Consider the following 25,094-nt stretch of genomic DNA (forward strand, 5'->3'; position numbering starts at 1 on the left):
ATTCATTTAAAATAAAGCTGATGTTTCTACATTTTATGTGAACTTTGCCACATTTTCTATCACATTTATGACCCGTGACTTTATTCTTTCCTATAATTAAAGCTGTGAATGTAAACGATAATGTGCAGAGGTGTTTCATTATCAGCTGATGAAAGAAAAAAAACAACCCTGAAAAACAGACGAAGGTTAAAGATGAATGAACATTCAGTCAAACAGTCAGAGATGAAGAAAAGAGCAAAGCGAACGGAAGAATGATGGCCTGAGGAGGTGAAGATGGATGGGGGGAGGAGGAGAGAAGAAGAAGAGAAGAAGGAGGAGAAGTAGAGAAGAGATGAAGAAGAGAAGATGAAGAAAAGAGAAAAGCAGAATGGAAGAATGACATCCTGAGGAGGTGAAGATGGATGGGAGGAGAAGGAGGAGGAGGAGGAGGAAGAAGAAGAAGAGAGGAAGAGGAGGAGGTGGAGGAGGCGGCTTCAGCGTTGTATGGCCCATTGTGCTGGGATGATTGATAGGTCAGCTGACCAGTCAGTGATGCGTCCAGGGTTGTGGGCTGTGATGGGCGTCCATACACAGTTTGGTGACCAGACATTCTGATGGGTCATGTGACGTCATGTGACACTGCAGTTGATGCGTGTGTGTACGTATGCGTGGAACACTCACAATCTCTGGATGCGAGTAACGATGGTGTTGAAGGCGGCTTGAACGTCAGCGGCGGAGCAGGTGGACACAATGGGCTGGGCCTGTTCATGGAGGAGGTCAGCCACATACTGCAGAGACAGACAGACAGGAGGACACGGTGAGTTCAGGGAACACAGCAGAGTGGGAAAACACACACACAGAAAGACAAGAGGACACGATGAGTTCAGGGACACACAGCAAGTCAGCCAAGAACTGCACAGAAACACAGGAGGACACGGTGAGTTCAAGGACACACAGCAGCGTGGGAAACACACACACACACACAGGCTGACAAGGGCTGATTGGACACTAGAGCATCAGAACAAAAAAACAAATAAAGAGAAAATGGACCAAAATGGAAGAGAAAAGAAGAGACAAAACCAAACAGACAGAGAGGAACACCGGGACCTTCTGGACTGAACCGGGTTCATGGTTCTGGACTGAACCAGTTTCATCTGGTTTAGATGTAGAACCAGGGTCATGGTTCTGGACTGAACCGGTTTCATCTGGTTTAGATGTAGAACCAGGGTCATGGTTCTGGACTGAACTGGTTTCATCTGGTTTACATGTAGAACCAGGTTCATGGTTCTGGACTGAACCGGTGTTGGACCCTGTTGGTTCTTTCATGACTGTCTGTTCTGTCCAGGAGGGGGTGCTGGTAGTCCAGTTTCTTCCTGATGGAGTCTACACACGCACGCACACAGAAACACGCACGCACACACACCCTCATACACACACACACACACACACACACACACGCACACACACACACACGCACACACACACACACACACACACACACACACACACCTGGCCCTGCCACTCCATGGTGTTGATGAGGATGATGCTCTCTGGTAGACGTTCATCTGAGATGAGGATCTGGTTCAGCTGGTCATACACAGACTTCCTGGGGACCTGGAGAACCAAACACAGACAGAATGACCAGCTGATGAATGTTCCACTGTCTATGGTCTTCATCAGACCTGGTCCATGTAGAACCATCCCATCCATCAGACCTGGTCCATGTAGAACCATCCCATCCATCAGACCTGGTCCATTTCTTCTATGTGTGAATGCATGTGCAGTGTTGGTTACCTGGGCGATGAGTCTGGAGTCTGGAGAACATTCACTCTCCATGCTGCTGGTCCGGTCGTTCTGGGCCTTGGAGTTCTGTCTGTCCTTCATGGATGTACTGCGAGGACGTCTCTGTAGCCGATTCTCCACTTTACTGAGGATGACAAGAACCCAACAAACTCAAACATGGACGAACGACAGAGGAAGATGAACCAGATGGAAACACGTTCATTCAACATGGATTCAATGAAAGAAGACAAACTATGGGATGGTGTATAGAGGGTATGCACGTGACGTCACCACTAGAGGAAGTCACCGCGGTTCCGCCCACTGAGTGGCAGAAAGAGGGAGATGAGTGACAGCATTGGCTTCAATACTGTCTAAACTGAAGAACAATATTTAATAAAAAATGGGGAAGAGCTGTTGTGAGACTGATTGTATGAACAGGTTTGAAAACCAGTCGGAGTTATCGTTTACAGACACCGAAAGACAAAGAAAGAGAAGTCAATGGATCCACAAATCCAGGAAACCAAACCTAGATTTGTGGATCCTGTTTGGTGTCAGCTAACATTAATTTATGCTGTAGTTTTGGGTCAAATCAGACCTTAAATGATGTATTGTTTTGGCTAACATTACTTCTTAGTAAAGCTCTTGGTTTCATGATCAGATCTTTCATGGTTTTTGTCTTCATTTTGTGATTCTGAACCTTGTGCTCCTAAATGATTAGTAAACTAACTGAAACTGAGGCTAACCTAGTTTTTCAAACACAGGGGAACTGGAGAATAAAGCTACGGCGGAGTATTAGGGCCACATAAGAAAATAAAAACACTTGTCACTGCGAGAATGAAGTCATAAAATATCGATATAAAACCCGTAATTTTGTGATAATAAAGTCAAATACAAAAAGAATCCCAATATCATGAGGATAAAGTCGTAGTTATAAAAAAACCTCATAATTTAAGAAAAGTCATTTGTTTATGAGATTAAAGTCGTCATATTCTGACAATAAAGCCATAATATTACCAGAATAATGTGGTAATTTAAAAACAGGTGGTAAAAATCTCCTAATTTCCCAGAATCCAGTGGTCCCCTGCTGGTCCACAGCAGTCGTATCTGTGTTGGATAAAGTACTTGATCTGAACTAGACTCAGTAAATCTCCTCAGTCCCAGTAGATCCTGCATAGATTCACTGGGTCAGTACATGGGCTACTGTAACTGCACTTTGGATCAGCTGGTTCTGGGCCCTAGTTTTGGACCCTGGTTGTCAGTGATGATGAAACCATGTAATTTGTTTCAGGTCAAAATAGTGCTGATCCCCTCCACCCTGGATCAGGTCAGGATACTCCATTTCTGTCCACATGTCAATGTTCATGGACCACTTGTTCTTTTGGTAGCTCGTACGATCCATGTCTAGTCCAATTGTCCTTCATTTAATTTCAAATTTCACAGTTCCCAGTCTGGTTGTGTTTACTGCTATACTCCATCATGTTGAGCAGTCGGTTTAAGACACTCAGTCTGACTTAGAGGGGTGTGGCCCAGGGGGGAAGTGACACGTGTGCATACCCTCTATTAGAGTATTATGGTACAGTATGGGATGGTGAATTAGTGTATTATGGTACATTATGGGATGGTGTAGTTAGTGTATGATGGTACATGATGGGATGGTGAATTAGTGTATTATGTACATTATGGGATGGTGTATTAGTGTATGATGGTACATGATGGGATGGTGAATTAGTGTATTATGGTACATTATGGGATGGTGTATTAGTGTATGATGGTACATGATGGATGGTGAATTAGTGGTATTAGGGTACATTATGGGATGGTGTATTAGTGTATGATGGTACATTATGGGATGGTGTATTAGTGTATATGGTACATGATGGGATGGTGAATTAGTGTATTATGGTACATTATGGGATGGTGTATTAGTGTATGATAGGTACTTATGGGATGGGTGTATTAATGTATGATGGTACATTAGGGGATGGTGTATTAGTGTATCTGTACATTATGGGATGGTGTATTAGTGTATTATGGTACATTATGGGATGGTGTATTAGTGTATGATGGTACATTATGGGGTGGTGTATAAGTGTATTGGTACCCGTATTCGGCCTGTGTGTATTTGTAGAACCATTTGTAGTTGACTTTATTTATGGTTTTATTCTATTCTTTTCCTGGTCCAACTGTTGGGGATCTTATTAGTCTGAATGTGGAACCTGAACTAAAATGGTCTAAACTTTTCTAACTGTGCTGTTTTTTTTTTTTTTTTTTTTTTACAGTCATGGAGTCGTCATCTGTTAAATAAAGGTTACATAACTACACTGGTGTTGCCAACGGCGACGGCGTACCTGGGGGACATGTGGTTCTGGGACTCGGTCTTGCTGAGTTTGCCGACAGTGCTGGTGATCCGTTCGGGTGTTTGACGTCCAGCTGCCGCAACCTCCCTGGACCCGGACCCAGACCTGACCGCTGTCGTCAGTCTCCGCCTCCTGGAGCAAAAGGAGGAAGGGGGGGGGGTCAGAGATATAGCCTATAGGACTACGAAGGACAATGGACCGATGTTTATCACACGCCCTGTCAGGTCCCGTTAGAGCCACGCCCCCTTCCATCTCTGTCTTCATGGACATTCCGGAAGGCTGAGAAGTGGACATGCATTGTTTCGGGAGGGTGGGGGGGGGGGGGGATTAATAATTGTGTTTTCAGTTGAGGATGATGAACAGACAGAGGAGGACGAAGGCCTAGTGTCTCTGCAGAGATGCTGTGGACGCTGTTACACAGACAGGTTTTCAGTCCGAAGTGGTTCATACAGACGGGGCCTTTACCCATGAAGACTCAGAGCTGAGGAAACGGACTGAAAGCTGAAGGGGAGAAGTGTTTGACAAACATACCCCAACGGTGGCGTCTGCGGTGCCTGTCGTCCTGATACCGAGCCCCTTGGACTTTACATCGGTCCACAGTCAGGAAGTACTCCGGTCTGTGAGTAAAAACACACATTAACACACACTTTAACCACCGACAACAACAATCAGATGAATAAAAGGCATCAGCACACAGTCCCAATCACTAGGCTACGTAGTTACCATGGAAACACCGTCATCTTCTGCAACACTGACCCGCCAGTAAAACCCATGGAGCTGGATCAATGCCAGTGATGGACACACTGGGTTTATGTTCAGTTAATGACAAATTGGACTGAAAAGACACTGTTTATTCAGTTTAATCTGTTTCAATAGAGGAAAATACATAAATAATAAATAAACCAGGTCCAGTCCAGTTCATGGACTTGGACTGGAGCTGTTTATGGGGTAGACTGGGAGGGAGGGTGGGGGCTCAGATACTCCGTTAGTCTGTTTTATTAGGCATCTGAAATGGATTCACAGACATTTATACACTCTCTTCTCTGGCCTCATCGTTTCCACTGGGTCATAAATCTAGACCCGGACCTGGTTCTGGTCTGAGCCTGACTTCTATCGGAGCGTATGTGTGTGATGTCGGTGCTGGGGGTCATTTGGTGTCAGTCCCTATAAATAGACAGTGGTCAAACATATGGTAAATATTTTCATAATTTAGGTTATTTCTTTGTACTAAAATAAAACATAAAATGTGTATTTGTCATTATTTATGTGTTATCGTGTTCTTCTTTTTCTGGTTCTGATTCACTTTAGTTCATCCTGGAGTGATTGTGGAACCTGAACTGACATGACTTTGACACCCCTGTTATAAATACTGGAGGGTTAGGGGGGGGGGGGGGCTGCAGTCCCTCCTGCTGTGGTACATTGCGTTCATACTCTGGATTTTCTCTCTTAGTATTATGGTCTGTGGGAGTTCCTGGACCTGCAGAAACCAAAAGAGCTGCCAGACGTCTTGGCAGCGCCCAGAGGTTCGACTTTTACATAACGCTGTTGACGAACAGAATGAACGGCTGCAGCTCCAGCAGGAGTCTGGGGATTGACGAACAGACACCCCCCCTCCGTGGACTCACCCGGACACGACAGTTCTCTTGCTGACTTTTGTGGCTGTGGATACTTCCAATTTCAGTCTGGGAGCTGGAGTGAGACATTCCTTCAAAGAACGGCCTGAAATAACAAAAACACACATTAGAACTGGAGAAAACGGAGGAGATTCTACATTTACAGACAAAGAGACTGAAAGAATGAATGGAGACCAAGTCAGCAGAGCCTTTACTATCGGACACATGAGCTAAACTTGTCCATATTCCTAAATGTGTTCCAAACGAAGTGTGTAATGTTGGTTTGTCCATTCAATCCCAGATGTGCTGAGGAGTTTCTTTCTCGTGGTAGATGTCAGTAGAAGTCCTTCATAAACAGGAACAGACATCTGTGTTGTTTTGAATCTAGAATGCTGGTTCCTCCTCCATCTCCTCCTAAATTCTAAACTGATGTGGTTTCCTGGTGTGTCCACACATACACACACGTTTGGGTTCAACTCTTCTCTTGTTCTAAACATCCATCAACATCTGTTTGTTTTGCTCATGTGACCTCTAGTTGGACTCAAAGGTCTTTCCATTACAGTTTTTGGGTCTGAGGGATGGGAATTGATAAGAATTCAACGATTCCGATTCCATATCAATTGTGTTTATCGATCTGATTGATCGATTCTCATTGGGTGAGGGATAAAAGAGTACAAACGGGTGTGTTTGCATTAACTGTCTTTTATATTTCCATCTGCACAGAAAATATAACATATACAGTATGTACAAATAATAATAACAGATGACGCCAGGCCTGGTTTGTGTGTGTGTGTGTGGGGGGTGTACAGTGAAAGAGAAACTACAGACTCTTTACTAATTCCTCTATTGCTGCATTTCTACTAGGTGGAACTGGATCGACTTGGCCCGTCTCCCGTTGTTGTGCACCTCATTTACTTTCCCCTACCTTCGGAAACTTGTATTTGAGGGGTACGAAGTTTGTTGCCCACACCGGAACCGGAACTGAGCCCAGATGACAGCCTGGTGTTCACTCTGCCGCTAGATTCACAAGCGCCGCTAAGTAGTGAATCAAATGAATCACATGTGGACAAATGTTTGAGCAGATTGGAGGGATTCCACCCTTTAGAAGAAATGGAAGCTTTGACAGTGTTCCAGTGGACCTGGTGTGGTCTGTTTAGACCTGGTGTGGTCTGTTTGGACCTGGTGTGGTCTGTTTAGACCTGGTGTGGTCTGTTTGGACCTGGTGTGGTCTGTTTGGACCTGGTGTGGTCTGTTGAGACCTACTGTCTTCTGTTTAGACCTGGTGTGGTCTGTTTAGACCTGGTGTGGTCTGTTTAGACCTGGTGTGGTCTGTTTGGACCTGGTGTGGTCTGTTTGGACCTGGTGTGGTCTGTTTGGACCTGGTGTGGTCTGTTGAGACCTGCTGTCTTCTGTTTAGACCTGGTGTGGTCTGTTTGGACCTGGTGTGGTCTGTTTGGACCTGGTGTGGTCTGTTGAGACCTGCTGTCTTCTGTTTAGACCTGGTGTGGTCTGTTTAGACCTGGTGTGGCCTGTTTAGACCTGGTGCGGTCTGTTTGGACCTGGTGTGGTCTGTTTAGACCTGGTGTGGCCTGTTTGGACCTGGTGTGGCCTGTTTAGACCTGGTGTGGCCTGTTTAGACCTGGTGTGGTCTGTTTGGACCTGGTGTGGTCTGTTTGGACCTGGTGTGGCCTGTTTAGACCTGGTGTGGTCTGTTTGGACCTGGTGTGGTCTGTTTAGATCTGGTGTGGTCTGTTTGGACCTGGTGTGGTCTGTTTGGACCTGGTGTGGCCTGTTTAGACCTGGTGTGGCCTGTTTGGACCTGGTGTGGTCTGTTTGGACCTGGTGTGGTCTGTTTGGACCTGGTGTGGTCTGTTTAGACCTGGTGTGGTCTGTTTGGACCTGGTGTGGTCTGTTTGGACCTGGTGTGGTCTGTTTGGACCTGGTGTGGTCTGTTTGGACCTGGTGTGGTCTGTTGAGACCTGCTGTCTTCTGTTTGGACCTGGTGTTGTCTTTTTAGACCACTTCTGCCTTAACACCATGTTGGCTACGTTCTGACCAAAACAATGTAGTGTATGTGTGACATCATTGTGCATGTGCAACAAAGGCGGAATCGATAAGCAGAATCATTAAGCAGGAATCGAGCTACTGGGAACCAGTTCTCAAAAAGAATCGGTTCTCGATTCCCATCCCTATGTGTCATATACCAATTTAACTACAAAAAAACACCTTTAACAACAACAATTATTCAGAGAAAAATGAGAGTTTGGGCGAAATTGTCATTCCATTAGACAAATTTTTATGTATAAGTTCTATTTGTGTAATTAGAGGGAAAATGGAACAGAGACTACTCAGAGGAAGTTTAAAACAGGAGAGGATGTGAGCAGAAGAACCAGCATCAGGAACAAAGTAAGGTGGTTTTACATCAGCACATGAACCTTCAACAAGAACAGACAACACAGTCTGTTTGAAACTGAAGCAGATGGAAAACACATCAAACATTAGAGCAGAAACAACAGTACAGATGTACAAGTTCAAACACCATCAGGGTTAAGGCTCATTCCTAATGATTATCAAACATATAAATACACTAGTGGGTTGACCTGTGGTGGACCAGGGGTTCTAGATCCTGGACTTCATCACTGTCAGTATTGAGGGTGGATGTGGAAAAGGAGGGGGGGGGGGGGGGGGGGGGGGGGGGGGGGCTGACCCTGAGGGGCAGCATCCTGGTCCCACAGCACAGACATGTGTTGTGTATTTACTCATGCTCTACCACATTTGTCCAGCTGTCACCACCAAAGACTTCATGTGATTCTGCTCAAAGCAACGTAATTATGAAGATATTATGTTCAAAGTGACTAATATCTGACAAAATACTGGTCTGATCAACTGACTGTTTTCACTACTCTAGGTCCTTAACTATGGAATGATCTGCGTCTCCATATCAGACAGGCCTCCTCTGTCTGTTTTTAAATCCCTTCTTCAAACCCATCTTTTCTCCTTGGCTTTTGAAACCATGTGAGATGTTTGAAGGTACTATCTTAATTCTATTGTTTTTATTACCTCCGCCAAGGAGGTTATGTTTTTGCCAGGGTTTGTTTGTTTGTTTGTCTGTTTGCCTGTCCGTTAGTGTGCAACATAACTCAAAAAGTTATGGACAGATTTTGATGAAATTTTCAGGGTTTGTTGGAAATGGGATAAGGAAGAAATGATTAAATTTTGGTGGGTGATCGGGGGTGGGGGGGCCCACGGGGGGTGGGGGGGGGGGGAGGGGGGGGGGCGCAGACCAGAAAATTTCATCAAAATCTGTCCATAACTTTTTGAGTTATGTTGCACACTAACGGACAGACAAACAAACAGACAGACAGACAAACCCTGGCAAAAACATAACCTCCTTGGCGTGGGGGGCCCACGGGGGGGGGGGGGGGGCACTGATCAGCCTTGGCGGAGGTCTGCGCTCTCCGAGTGCTTCTAGTTTAGTAATGGTTTATTGTTCTTATTTATCTATCTATCTATTTATTTGTTTATTTTTGTTGTTTTTTAATTGTATGGCTTTTTAATCTATTCTGTATTTTATTCTTCTATTTTGGTTTAATTATTCTTCTGTACAGCACTTTGATCCACTGCGGTTGTTTTAAAGTGCTTTACAAATAAGCTGGATTGGATTGGATAGTCTGTTCACTGAGAAAAAATACACAAGTAGACAAACACACACACACACACACACACACAACTCCCTTTTATAATATATATGTGCGTGTATAAAATAATATATAAATAACAGATATAAATATATATCTTTTCTTTTTGTTGTATTGATAATTCTTTGTTGCTACTTTTATTCCACTTGAATGTAGCGAATATAATAATAACAATATTAACTAGAAAAGCACTCGAAGAGCGCAGACGTCCAAGGCAGATCCCGCCCATCACCACCAAAATTTAATAATTTCTTCCTTGTGCCAGTATCAACATTTCCTGAAAATTTCATGAAAATCTGTTCATAACTTTTTGAGTTATCTTGCGAACAGACAAACAAACAGACCCTGGCAAAAACATAACCTCCTTGGCAGGGGTAATAAGGACAAAAAGTGAACAAAAAGACAAAATAGAAGCAAAACCATGATAATAAATAAAACTGAAAGAACTACGATGAAAAATTCTGAAAACAACACAAAAGTTGAGCACAAAAAAATCATGTGAATACAAAAAATGAGATATAAGCAAGATGGAAATGAAGCAAAAATGAAAACCCTGGCAAAAACATAACCTCCTTGGCGGAGGTAATAATAATATAATATATAATAATAATAATAATAATAATAATACATTTGTAACAGTCTAATTCAGACTCGTCATTTAAAATCTGCTCTCTGATAGTTTTGTCTTTGCTGTTTTCCGTTGAACTCTGTTCTCTGTACTGTTCCATCCCTCTCTGATCTGGGCTGTGATAAAACCCTGGGTATTTTTATTTGTTTTATTTAACCTGGGTATGTGCTTCATATAAATATTAATGTGAGTGCAGACGTACTTTAGTTTGGGTTTGGGCGTGCTCAGTACGCTCTCGTTGTCCTCCATCTCAGGGCCGCTGTCGCTCTGGTTGTACACCTCCAGACTATCATAGAGTAGGTCCAGATCCTCCTCCACCTCCTGGGTCTGATCCACCGGGTCCGAGTCCAGGACCTGGACATGGTGGACACATAGAGCGACGGGTCAGTAAACGGTGAGTAAAGGGGTCAGTGCTGGGCATTAGACAAGGACTGTCACAGCTGAGCTTCAATAAAGGAGACTGAAGGACTGGAGCTAGTTTATTTCACTGTTTTTAATTCCACAGCTGTTTTATGTCTTTAATGTATTCTTGTATTTATTCTTTTATTTGGATTTTTCCCCCTCTAAGTCGCTTTGGAAAAAAAGTGTTTGTCAAATGCATAAATGTAAATAAATGTAAATTACACTGAGGAAAATGTTGACATTTACAAATGATCCTCTCAAACATGTGAACACATGAACCTGAAATTACTGAAGAAAAACCAGTGTCATTTTAGCCACATTTGATCATTTCTACATGTTCATTCTAACGTACAGATACAGTGGATCTACAAAAACACACAACATTAATATCAGACTGAATATTGGAACTATTCCACTGGTTGTATGAAAACAGTTCAGGATGGTCTGGTTTATTCAGGTTATTCACATGTTTTGTTAAAGGAGAGTTTGTAAATATTTTCATTGTTTTTTTTAACTACAACAAAGACAAAAGTTTATATTTGTCATTATTTATACAGACCTGATCAAAATCTTAAGACCAGTTGAAAAATAGCTAGAATTTACCTTTGCACATTTGGATCTAATGAGGTTTTAAGTAGAGCTACAATATGCAAAGCAAGAAGGGGGAGTGAGACAAAAAGCACTTTGAAAAAAGTAATTTATTGAAAACAACAAGTAACTGAAATAGGCTGTTTATCAGCTGATCAAAAGTTTAAGACCATCGCTCAAAAAATTACAAAAAACTCTCCAAACCAGAACAAAAAATTTTCTCAGTAGGACCTCAGTAATGAGTAACTCCACCGTTCTTGTTAATCACTTCAAAAATTTGTTTGGCATGCTTGATGCGAGTGGTTCCAGGAGGCTGGTGGGAACATTGCTCCAAGTGGTGAAGATGGCTTCACGAAGGGCATCAACTGTCTGGAACTGATGGCAATTTTTATAAACTTCCCTTGCCGTCCATCCCCAAATGTTCTCTATGGGATTTAAATCAGGGGAACATGCGGGATGGTCCAAAAGAGTGATGTTATTCTCCCTGAAGAAGTCCTTCGTCAAGCGAGCATTGTGAACTGCAGCGTTGTCCTGTTTTTAAACCCAGCTGTTACCACACAGACCAGGGCCCTCAGTCATGAGGGATGCCCGCTGCAACATCTGCACGTAACCCCGCCTCGGTTGACGACCCTGCACCACCTGAAGCTCCAGTGTTCCACTGAATGAAAAAGCACCCCAGATCATGATGGACCCCCCTCCACTGTGCCGGGTAGAAAACATCTCAGGTGGGATCTCCTTGTCATGCCAGTAACGTTGGAAGCCATCTGGACCGTCAAGGTTCAATTTTTTCTCATCAGAGAATAAAACTTTTTCCCACCTTTCAGTGTCCCATGTTTGATGCTCCCTGGCAAAGTCTAAACGGGCAGTTTTGTGGCGTTGTAGGAGACGAGGTCTTGAATTCGTTTTTTGTTTTTGAAACCCTTTTCCCGCAGATGCCGTCTGATGGTTATTGCGCTGCAGTCGGCACCAGTAAGGGCCTTCATTTGGGTCGAGGACCGCCCTGTGTCTTGACGGACAGTCAATCGGATCCTCCGGCTCAGCGCAGGTGTAGTTTTTTTGGGTCTACCACTTGACTTTTTTGTTCCATAATGCTCAGGATCTGTCACAAAATTTAGAATGACTGTCTTACTGCGTCCAACCTCAGCAGCAATGGCACGCTGCCAGAGGCCTCGCTTATGCAGCTCAACGATCCGACCACGTTCAAGAAGAGAAAGCTTCTTAGCTTAGCCATCAGGAGGGCATGACCGTGTGAATGCCCGACAGAAAATGAGAATTTTGAGCAGATTTTGGCTTTTATAGCCTGCGGTCTTAAACTTTTGATCAGCTGATAAACAGCCTATTTCAGTTTACGTGTTGTTTTCAAAAAATTCCTTTTTCAAAGTGCTTTTTGTCTCACTCCCCCTTCTTGCTTTTGTATACTGTAGCTCTACTTAAAACCTCATTAAGATCCAAATGTGCAAAAGGTAAATTCTAGCTATTTTTCAACTGGTCTTAAGATTCTGATCAGGTCTGTATGTTATTCTGTTCTTATTATTTCCATGGTTCTGATCAACTTCAGATCATACTGGGTCTAAATGTGGAACCTGTACTAACATCAGTTCAACATCATTTATTGTTCATTTCTTCAGTGTAATATTTTGTATTCATAAATTCATCCCCTGGACTGTACCAGACTGGACCTTTGGTGGTCCGGTTCTGGCCCAGGACCTGTATGTTTTGACCCTGGTCTGTAGTTCAGTGTCATGTTCTCAGTTCTGTTGACGGAAACAGAACAGACGTTCTCTGTGACTCACCTCGTCCGTACCTTGAATCTCTTCAACAACGCCACAAACTTCTGCTTGAAGTTCGGTTGCTGTTTAAAAAAAAGAAAAAAAAAAAACAAACAAGAAAAACATTGGATTAAAACAAAGAGAAGCTTCTGGAGCAGAAACTGAGAGCTGCTATTGTGGTTCCACGTACGGGCCTGTTACTCATTGACCTACGTTCAGACCATAGACTGAACGCTTCATTTCCATGTTGATCCACATCCGTTAATGGCTCTGACCAACGGGACGCCACGCTCACTGGCCTTAAAAGCCTGGTTAATGGACCTGAGGACCAACGTGTCCCCCCCCCCCCCCATCAATGATTGTCCAGACTGAAGGGGGGCACTTACCCGGGTCTATGGACGTGGTCCGGGTCATTTTCCTCCGAGCTTTCTTGGGCTTCCGGACCTCATCATCCTCGTCGTAAAGATCCTGAAACAGAAAATCAGAACATATGGCGGAACTTTAAACAGGAAATGATTGATATTTAATGACTACTGACATTTAGTGGATGAAACCAGCGCATGTGTTTAAACAGGAATAAAAAAAAGAGTAATTGTAATTTTATGAGAATAAAGTCTGAAAATATAAAGATTAAACCTGTCATTTTATGAGAATAAAGTCATAAAATAGAGATAAAACCTGTCATTTATGACAAAGTCATAAATATTGAGATAAAAACCTGTCATTTTATGAGAATAAAGTCATAAAATATTGAGATAAAACCTGTCATTTTATTGAGAATAAAGTCCAGTATAAAGAGTCATAATTTAACAAAAATAATGTATGTACTTCTATGAGTTTAAAGCCGTCATATTACACAATAAGCCATAATATTAGAAGAATAACAACATAAGGTCATACTTTATGAATCTGAATTCAAGTTCATGTGAGAACGGCTGAAAGACAAACTGTTTATTGATCCTGTTTTTATGGATTTATTACAGGGACTCTATATCCCTACAACAAAACAGATAAACTATAATAAAATAAATGAACACAAATCTATATCCATGTCTTATCAGTTAAATTATCTTTTTAAATATTGGTGTGAATTTCCAAATTTCACAAGTTTTTTTTTTTTTTTTTTAACTAAAGGGATTAAATCCATCTGACATCAGATCCACATGTCGACTGCATTGGAACGTCCTTTTATTTTCTGACTCATGACACTAAATACACCTTTTATCCTTTTGCAGATGAATGATGATATAGTTTTAATTGATCCTATGTTTTTATCTGTTAACTATCAGTTGTAATTCATTCATATTCAAACTTTGGGTCTTTTTTTCACCAGTTTCATTTTGGATCCTGTTTGTGGAGTTTGTTTAAACAGAGGTAAAGGTTCACATCCATCATCTGAACGTGAACATGTGACGGTGTGGACTGAAGACCCTCTGGGCCCCATGGGTCAGGTTCTGATTCTGGTTCTGACCTGTCGTGGACGGGCGTCATCACTGGCCTCTGCTCTGACGAGTAGCTGTCGTCGTCCTCCTCAGAGTAGTTATCCATGTCTGGAGATCGATCTGAGGACACACACACACCAAGGTTATTATCATTAACGAAAACAAACAAATGACAAAAACTAGAATTGTAAAAACATTTTCATTAATTGAAATAAATAAAAAACTATAATTAAAAGAAAAAAACGATAACTAACTGAAATTGTATTGTGTGTTTACAAAACTAACTAAAATGGATAAAAATTCTGGATAAAATCCCTTCGTTTTCATCTTTGTCAATGTCGGATCGATATAAAATCGATTTATTTCACTCTAGCAATTTATCTAGCAGCACCATATGACACTTGACGATCCGTCACTTGTGGTTTCCAGTCGTCTTCTGGTGCCCACTCTACCTGGAAACATGGAGACTAAAGTTGGGAGAAAGCAGCAGAGTCCTATCTGGGATTTATTGAATACGACGGAGAAGAAGAGAAAAGATACAACAAAACTAAAATTAATACTAAAACTAAGCATTTAGAAAAAAATGAAAACTAATAAAACTAGCAAACCTGCTCTAAAAAGTAATTAAAACTAACTGAATTAGAGAAAAAAACCCTCAAAACTAAATAAAACTAAACTATAATGAAAAATCTAAAACTATTATAACCTTGACACACACCACCCACACCCACAGGGTTAAAACAGAGGATCTATCAGTACATCATCAATATAAGAAAAAAAAACATCAGCTAAATAAACCACATAATCAGTACAAGTAACAGTCAATAACATGAACAGAACCAAACAGAACCAATCAGATGTGAACGTTTGTCGATCACTTCAGTTTGATATTAATTATGTTATGTTTAAATATTAATGACGTGGGTCTAAATGTGATGGCACTGGTTCTGAACCCATGGATCTGTAAACATTCAACATGGGCTTGGACATGAGGCACAGGTTCTGGACCCACTGGTCCCCCTGAACCCGGTCTGACCCAGTCCATGGATCCAGCCCAGTCTGACCCGGTCCATGGGTTCTAACCCAGTCCATGGATTCTGACCAGTCTGACCCAGTCCATGGGCCTGACCGGGTTCATGGGTTCTGACCTGGTCCATGGGTTCTGACCAGGCCCATGGGTTCTGACCTGGTCCATGGATTCTGACTCAGTCCATGGTCCTGACCCACTCCGTGGGTTCTGACTCAGTCCATGGTCCTGACCCAGTCCATGGGTTCGGACCTGGTCCAGTCCATGGGTCCTGACTCGGTCCATGGTCCTGACTCGGTCCATGGGTTCTGACCCGGTCCAGTCCATGGGTCCTGACTCGGTCCATGGTTCTGACCTGGTCCATGGGTTCTGACTCGGTCTATGGGTTCTGACCCAGTCCATGGGTTCTGACTCAGTCTATGGTTTCTGACCCGGTCCATGGGTTCTGACTTGGTCCATGGGTTCTGACCCGGCCCATGGTTCTGACCCGGTCCATGTGTTCTGGCGTACTGCTGGTCCTCAGTGGGTTGGATGTTCTTGTGGTTCTGTGCAGATCCAGACCCACATGCTGCTGGTCCTCTGTGGCTCGGTCTAATACTTGGTGCATGAGCTCATGTGTTGTGTTTGAGTGGCCTCTTAATAACATCCAGAACAGGATCAGCCCAGCAGGACCGCCGCCCCATATTTACCCCGGTCCAGATTTAGAGCGCTGTAAGGTAATAGGCCCGACATCTGCTGCACTGCACACGCACGTGTGCACATGCGCGCACACACACACACACACACACACACACACACACGTCCATCAGTCTAATCCAGGTGTTTCTGTTCTAACAGGGGTCCGGGATCCAAACAATAAGGACTAATGTCAGAATATGGTTTCGTATTATGGAATGGATATCATTAGTTTGGGTTCAGTTATTCTCTTTGTTTCTAAAATGGCTCAGATGGTTTGGATTGAATTTATATCAACAATAATTTGGTTTTTTTTTTCTCCATGACTCTGATTTTAAATGTTCTTCCTCTAAATATCTATAATATTTCATATACTCTGACTGTAAATAATGATTTTCTTCCACATCTGACTCTTTTTTTGTGTGAATTTTGCTCATTATGATGCTCTTTTTTACATTTTTATTCATTTGAGGCTTTTTTTGGTTCATTTTTAATAATTTTGTTGCTTATTTGTTCATTTTACAGATTTTTTTTCTTTTTTTACCCATCTACTTTCATCACATCTGACTGAGGAAGAAAAATCTAGCATTAAACTTTAAGGAAATACTGATGTTTCTGAAAAACATTTTATAAATTTAGAGAAAGAAATCTGTAAAATGAACAAAATAAGCAACAGAATTAATAATAATGAACAAAAAAAAAGCCTCAAAATGAACAAAAATGTAGAAAAGAGCATCATAATGAGCAAAATACACAGAAAATAATGAAAGTAGATGGTTAGATGTGGAAGAAAATTACTATTTACAGTCAGGGTATGAAATATTATAGATATTTAGAGGAAGAACATTTAAAATCAGAGTCATGGATAAAACAAAACTAAATCAGTGATGATATAAATTCAGTCCAAACTATCCGTGAGTCATTTCAGAAACAAGATAATAATTGAACCCAAACAAACCAATGCACGATATCTATCCCATAATATAAAACTCTATTCTGGCATTAGTCCTTATTGTTTTGGATCCCAGAGCCCTGTTAGAACAGAAACACCTGGATTCAACAGGTCCAGACTCTGGTCCGAATCAGGTCCACGTCTGGGTTTAATGCAGTCGTTTCCGTCCTCAGCTGGGAAATAAAAGCCATGTGGAGGGGGGAGGGGCTGGGGAGGGGGCGGGGTCGGTGTGACGCAGATGCCGACACCCACCTGAGGTCTTGGTCTTGCGTCCGGCCTGTCCGCTGCCGTCCTCGTGGTCGATGGGTTGGCTGGATAGAGAGTACACGCTGATCTCCGCCACACGCACCGGCGCCTCCTTCACGTTGCTATGGAGACCCAGTATCTGTCCTCCGTCTGTCGGGTGTTGCATCACCTGGACACCAGAACATTCACATTCAGATCAGCCCCATGACGCTGAGCAGTGTGCGTGTGTGTGAGTCTGAAGAAACACATGCAGATTTAAATAAATATGAACAAATACCAAAGAGGACAGACATGTGGAGTCAGAGTCCAGGAAGGTTCCAGACGGGACAAAGAGGGACAGAAACGGTCCAAGGAGGGTTCTGTTGGTCCACAGGGAGTCCACCAACAGAGGGTTAGAAAAGATACAAGTATACAAACGAGGGATGTAACAATTACCAGTATAACGATAAACCGCGGTAAAATTGCAGACAGGTAGTATTACCGTTTAAATTCTAATTATCACGATAACCGTGTTTGATTACCGCACTTTTCCAGAGAAAACGCTTATGTACGGATCTGCTTTTATGTCAAATATTTGAGTATAGTTTTAATTTATTACAATGTTGATTTTATACACCTAATATTTGGAACCAATATTCACTTTTAAGTCTCTGAAAAGGTTCGTTCAGCATCTGTGTGTTATTTATGCCATAAAGCATATACATTTCTCAAATCGGATTTTATATATTTTTTTGTGTTTTCTTGCCTTTTATGTTTTTATAGTAGGTTAAAGTGAAAAAAATAATAGCCAGATGATATAGATGAAGTTGTGCTGAAAAAAAAAAAAGATTCCAAACATGGCTATAGTAAAGATTTGTTTATATAGTATATAAAGGCAAAATCAAAAGTACTGAACATGGCCAAAATAGGCTCAGACCACTAAGGGTTAATATTTGAATGTTTTCTGCCGACAGAAGGTACATTGTGCCAATTATTTTGTATTTTTTGTGCTTTTTTTTTTCAAAATACAACTTCGTTAAATTATTTCAGTGTGTGTATCAGTACTTTTTGAACATTTTGAGCACAATTTCAATAATACCGCGATAATAATGATAACCATGATAATTTTGGACACAATAACCGTGATATGAAATTTTCATATTGTTACATCCCTAATACAAACTATGTATATGACAATGACAAAGACTGAGAAACAGGTTTTAGAGGTAAAGAGGGAACCACATGAAAATGACGGAAAAGACTAAACAAATAAACGGTCCAAACAGACGTAACAGATAAGAACACACCTATGGTCTCATGATGGCACTAATGTCAGTATTTCAGACTTTACTTCAACATTTGGACAAAATCAGAAAATCAACAAATCTTTAATGTGAATTTCATCCATTTTAACAAAACCTTCATGTCATGACGACAATGAATTGTGGTGTTAGAAAATATTGTTTCTGCAATATATCGCAATATTTCATTTCCCAATACGGTATTGATATTAAAAAGTACTGTATCAATATTTTTAGGTATTTATTCAAATGGAGATATTGTGGAGATTCATTTTTGTTTTTGTTTTTCTTTTTTTTTTTCCAATTTTATTTATTATTCTTTAACACTCTTTTTAAATAATGTTAGTTCCTTTGTTGGGATTGAACTAATAATGTTGTGATGTTAGTTCTGAACTAATAGAATATGAACATTTGAAGAGGATCTTAAACTGTAATGTCTATAAAACAGAATTTCAGTTTGAACACGGGAGCATTTTGTGATATAACATTAGATCCTGTTCTGATCAAATAAAATGTGTTTAGTATTGGTGCAGATTTCTGGTGTAATTCAATTCTTCAAGGAAATAATCATTTAAAAAAAGAAACAAACAAAAAAATAGCCTTTTTAAGCGGTATCATGATATATCGTGATATATCGTATCGTGATCCTAGTATTATGATTTGTATCGTATCGCCAGATTCTTGCCGATACACAGCCCAAACAATGAACATGTTCCATAATTATCACACAGATATACACACTGTTTCACACACTGTTTAGGTAATACACACTGTTGATACTGTTTTGTGTATATGTGTACACACACACACACACACACACACACACACACACATATATATATATACAGGGTGGGGAAGCAAAATTTACAATGAACATTTAGTTGTTTTTTCTCAGCAGGCGCTACGTCAATTGTTTTGAAACCAAACATACTGATGTCATAATCATACCTAACACTATTATCCATACCTTTTCAGAAACTTTTGCCCATATGAGTAATCAGGAAAGCAAACGTTAAAGAGTGTGTGATTTGCTGAATGCACTCGTCACACCAAAGGAGATTTCAAAAATAGTTGGAGTGTCCATAAAGACTGTTTATAATGGAAAGAAGAGAATGACTATGAGCAAAACTATTATGAGAAAGTCTGGAAGATACTATTAAAGAAGAATGGGAGAAGTTGTCACCCCAATATTTGAGGAACACTTGCGCAAGTTTCAGGAAGCGTGTGAAGGCAGTTATTGAGAAAGAAGGAGGACACATAGAATAAAAACATTTTCTATTATGTAAATTTTCTTGTGGCAAATAAATTCTCATGACTTTCAATAAACTAACTGGTCATACACTGTCTTTCAATCCCTGCCTCAAAATATAGTAAATTTTGCTTCCCCACCCTGTGTATGTGTGTGTGTGTGTATATATATATATATATATATATATATATATATATACACACATACATACACACACACACACACACACAAACTGTTTTCATTAATACAGTGTTTCTCAACTATTTTTGAACACAGTCCCACTAATTTTTGGTAAGTATGGATACATGCTCTTCAGCGATCCATGAAATTAGATGTGGTGTGCCCCAAGGATCAATCTTAGGCCCCATACTTTTTAATTTATATATGCTCCCACTTGGGGATATCATCAGGAGACATGGCATCAACTTTCACAGCTACGCTGATGACACACAGCTGTATATTGCCATGTCTCCTGAAGACACTCGGCCAGTTGATGCCCTTTTTAACTGTATTTAAATATTAAAACCTGGATGGCAGAAAACTTCTTACAGCTCAACCAGGGCAAAACTGAAGTTTTAGTTATCGGTCCTGAGGCTACGAGAGAGAAATACTTACCAAAATTATAAGCATACTCTTTCAACCCATCTGTACAAGTAAAAAACCTGGGCGTTATCTTTGACTCTGAGCTCACTATCATCCCACACATTAAATCTATTGTAAAAACAGGTTTTTACCATCTTAAGAACATAGCCAGAGTCCGTCCAGTTCTCTCTCGAGCCAACACGGAGATGCTGATGCATGCTTTTATTTCCAGTAGGACTGACTACTGTAATGCCCTGCTTTCTGGTCTTCCCAAAGATAGAATCTCACAACTCCAACTTCTCCAAAATTCAGCCGCTCGAGTGCTGACGAAGACCAGAAGGCGGGCTCATATTACACCAGTTTTAAAATCACTGCATTGGCTCCCCGTGTGTTTCAGGATTGATTTTAAGGTCCTTTTAATAGTCTTTAAATGTCTTAATGGTCTTGCGCCTTCTTATCTTTTAGACTTGCTTTTACCTTATGAACCCTCGCGGACCCTGAGGTCCTCTGGCACTGGCCTTTTAACAGTTCCAAAAGCCAACACAAAAACCCATGGCGAGGCAGCTTTTCAGCATTATGCTCTTCGCCTCTGGAACAGCCTGAAGGGAACCTCAGGGCCGCAGAGAATGTAGAAATTTTTAAAACCAGGCTCAAGACCCACCTTTTTAATTTGGCTTTTAACTGATGCTTCTGTTTCATCTACGCAAAGGTTTTATAGTTATATTTAATATATATATCTTAAGATTCTTTTAACCAGTGCTTCTGTTTTATCATTTTAATGTTTAATATTTTTATTATTTTCATATATGTCTTAAATTTAGCTTCTTTAATCAGTTCTTTTATATCTTTTAATGTTTCTTATTCTCCGGTGTTTCATCAGAGGGAGCCCTCCATGCCGGGGGGCGGCTGTGGACTCCGGGGGCTGTGGCGCCTTCTCTCACTGGGGTCCGCTCCTTTCTGGTGGGTGGGGGTCCCAGTTGGCCCTCTCCCACTAGTTGGGATGCAGGGCTGTGTTGCTGGTGCCTGGTCGCCGGGGTCGGCGGCTGCATCCTGGTGCGGATGGCTCCCTGAGACAGCGCCTCCTAAATTGATCTTTTACTTTTACTTGTACATTTTTGTTCTGGTCTACCCGTGCTCAGTCAGTCTTCTTAAGTATGTGTGAGCTTGTGGGTTTGCATGTATATATTGTGTGTGTGTGTGTGTGTGTGTGTGTGTGTGTGCGGGTGAATGGGTGGGGGTGGTATTGATTTTTAAACTGATATGTAAAGCACTTTGTGCTACAGTTTTTAATGTATGAAAGTGCTGTATAAATAAAGATTATTATTATTATTATTATTAATGGCATCATGAGCCTCCTGTCACCCCCCCATCCCCCATTTGGGGGTCGGGGGTGGTGTTTGAGACTCAGTTATATGTGGGGTCTTACACAGGGGTGTGTTACATCAGATGTGTATAAATGTGTATGTTTTATCTGTGTTCATTCATCTATAATGTGATAAGAGCTACTTTATATTTATAAGGAAGTTCATTCATTCATTTTCTGAACCTACTTTATCCTCACTGGGGTCACAGGGGCGGAGCCTATCCCAGCCACTTATGGGTTAAGGTGGGGCTCACCCTGGACATGTGACCAGTTCATCACAGGACTGAACATATACAGACAAACAATCACTGTCACATTCACACCTATGGACAATTTAGATTAACCCATTAACCTATCAGTGCATGTGTTCGGATGGTGGGAGGAGCCATAGAGAACCCATTAACCTATCAGTGCATGTGTTTGGATGGTGGGAGGAGCCAGAGTACCCAAAGAGAACCCACGCAGACACAGGGAGAACATGTAAATTCCACACAAAAAGGCCCCATCCCCATGGACTGGTGTTGGAATGGAACCCAGGACCTTCTGTCTGTGAGGCACCAGTGCTATCTAACTAGCGGAAGTTTAATGTGTTAAAGGGGATAAAGAACAATAAAAATACAATAAAGAATCCGAAACTAACATTGATATCAGCAAAAAAGTCCCTTTAAATATCAGTGTCAGTTAAAAATGTTGTAACTGGTTGATTTCTATGACCCAGTTCCTGGTTACGGTTGCTAACGCAGGATTGGACCACGGCCATTTTAGGGAGGGGCTTAGCTGTGTGGGTTTTTGGGGGTTTTTTGAACTCATGTTTAATATAATTCAGCAACAAAACTAAATAAAGAAACAGACAGTAACGTCAATACCAGTGCGTCCCTCCGTCTGATCCCAGTTTTAGGTTTAAATATAAAAACCCTAAACTGTGTTTTTATGAACATGTGAGTGAATAAACCCACAGTTAAAGGTCTTCACTGAAAAATAAAACAAAACATAAAATGAAATGAAATAAAATAAAATAAATAAATAAATAAAACACAACTGTCAGTGACGTCACAGACTCTAAACCAATGAGACTGAAGGTTCGAAGAAAACACATATTTGCACAAACATTGAACTGTACATCATCATCTTCATCCTCCTCCTCCTCCTCACGCTCTGTTTCACTTCCTATCATGTGAATCCAGATGGGTCATAATGTGATGAGCATGAATCATATGAACCGACGTTTAACAGGAGAACAGACCCCGTCCAGGTCACATGACCCGACGCCATCACAGGTTTTGCGGCGCTGTACCAACCTCGGCCATGTTGATGACGCCCACGGCCAGCGTCTTGTAGCCCAGGATGGTCCGGTTCTTGTAGCGTTTCCTCCTCTGCAGCATGATCTGCAGCCGGTTGGCATCGCGCTTCAGGAAGTGAGGGTACTGTTAAAAAAAAAAAAAAAAAACAGCTGATCAACAAAGAGTGAACTTTTCCAGAAAACGAACAAAACTAGTAATAAATCAGGAAATCCTAGAGGTGATGTGTTGTGCTAATACATATTTTGTCTTTTATTGATCATTCTTCAACTTTCACTCAAAAATCCTCCTTTAACCCTTTAATGACTCCCATTATAACAGGACTAGATTTATTTATGCTGTTTTTACAATAAAAGTGTCAGGAAATGTATTTTTTCCAATTATTTTACACTTTTTTTTTTTAGGAAGAAGTTAACTTTCAATATCTGTCCATTAATTATTATTATTATATGAAATAAATGCTCAAAACACTGTGCAACAGTAAAAGAAAAAAAACCTGTAGAGGATCTGATGAAAAAGGACAAGTCTGAAAAATATAAAGGAAATATGGAAAAAAGAACAGAGTATTTCATAAAAGCTGATGTCCTGTGACGGAAGTAAAAACAGAACTGTTCTAATGACGAGTCTGAAGTAAAGGCTGCGTTCAAAGGACTTTAAATGAAGGTTGTGGAGTCGAACAGTGGAGTGGAACACCGTCACATCAGTGTGAGCGTTCACAGCAGAACTCACCTGTAGTGAGAAGGTCAGCTCCAGATCTGTCTCCATCAGACCACTGGGGGGGAGGACGTACTCGTTGGACCTCAGCAGACGTTTAGAACCCTGGAAAAAACACACACACACACACACACACACACATATATATGAACATTTAAGGAGTCTTTTCATTCTAGACCCATATATAAAAACCATGTTCCAGGTTCAACCTGTTTGAGCCATAAACAGATCTTTAATCCTTTCATGCCTGACGTCCTCATCTGTGGACCCATAGTTGAACTGACGTTCCAAGGGGTTCTAGAGGTACAATAGTCCAAACCACATGGGTTCAGTCTGTATAGACCCTCAGACATACAATGAACTAAAGGATCATCTGACCCCCATTTAAGAAAGACTGGTCTAGAAGATGTGAAGTGTCCCGTTTCCATGACAACATTGTATTTAATTTGGTCTTTAAGCCTTTATGCATGAATTATGAAAAAAGTATCTAGATTTGTTTCAGATTTATTTCATTTCTCTACATCAGGCTAAAGTTCAAATGCATTTTGACTTTTTTAAAGTATGGTTTAATTCATTAGATACTGAACTTCCTCTGATCCAGGAAAGGACACGATTGGGCTGTTGTTAATTCAATAATTGTTGATATTGGAAACATCAGGATGCAACCATTTTTTCAGATGCATTTTTTATTTATTTTCATGGAATGTCCTTCACAGTGGACAGTTGGTTTTTTTGTCTAAATCTGTGAAGCTCTTGTCCAGTTGTGGACAGTAAACCCATGTGTGGGTCTGAGGAGGTTCACTGTTGCAGATCCCACATCAGTCCACATTTAACTGTAGCAGATCCCACATCAGTCCACATTTAACTGGAGCAGATCCCGGATCAGTCCACATTTAACTGGAGCAGATCCCACATCAGTCCCCATTTAACTGTACCAGATCCCAGATCAGTCCACATTTCACTGGAGCAGATCCCAGATCAGTCCACATTGAACTGGAGCAGATCCCAGATCAGTCCATATTTAACTGGAGCAGATCCCACATCAGTCCACATTTAACTGGAGCACATCCCAGATCAGTCCACATTTAACTGGAGCAGATCCCAGATCAGTCCACATTTAACTGGAGCAGATCCCAGATCAGTCCACATTCTCCAACTCAGATGATCCTTTAGTTCATTGTCTGTCTGAGGGTCTGTACAGACTGAACCCATGTGGTCTGGACTATAGTACCATTAGAACCCATTGGAAAGGGAGTTCAACTATGGGTCCACACATGAAAGGGTTAATATATTAAATGTGGATTTGTAAATTCAAGACTTCTAAGACTTTTTTGGACCCCTGTAGACACACTGAGTTGTATTCTTAAATGTGTTGGTATTTGGGATAAGGGTCCTGGTGCACTGGTTCAGAGGACAGTGTGGGTCTGGAAATAGAAACGGCTGCAGCCTG

The 25,094-nt window shown here is 41.3% G+C and overlaps 1 pseudogene; it reads right to left on the reverse strand.

Annotated features, from left to right (window-relative positions):
* LOC115433900 (phosphofurin acidic cluster sorting protein 1-like) overlaps positions 1-25,094 on the reverse strand; it is an 81,086-nt pseudogene that overhangs the window by 13,570 nt on the left and 42,422 nt on the right.

This window comes from Sphaeramia orbicularis, chromosome 15, assembly GCF_902148855.1.
Source record: "Sphaeramia orbicularis chromosome 15, fSphaOr1.1, whole genome shotgun sequence".
NCBI classification, from domain to species: domain Eukaryota; kingdom Metazoa; phylum Chordata; class Actinopteri; order Kurtiformes; family Apogonidae; genus Sphaeramia; species Sphaeramia orbicularis.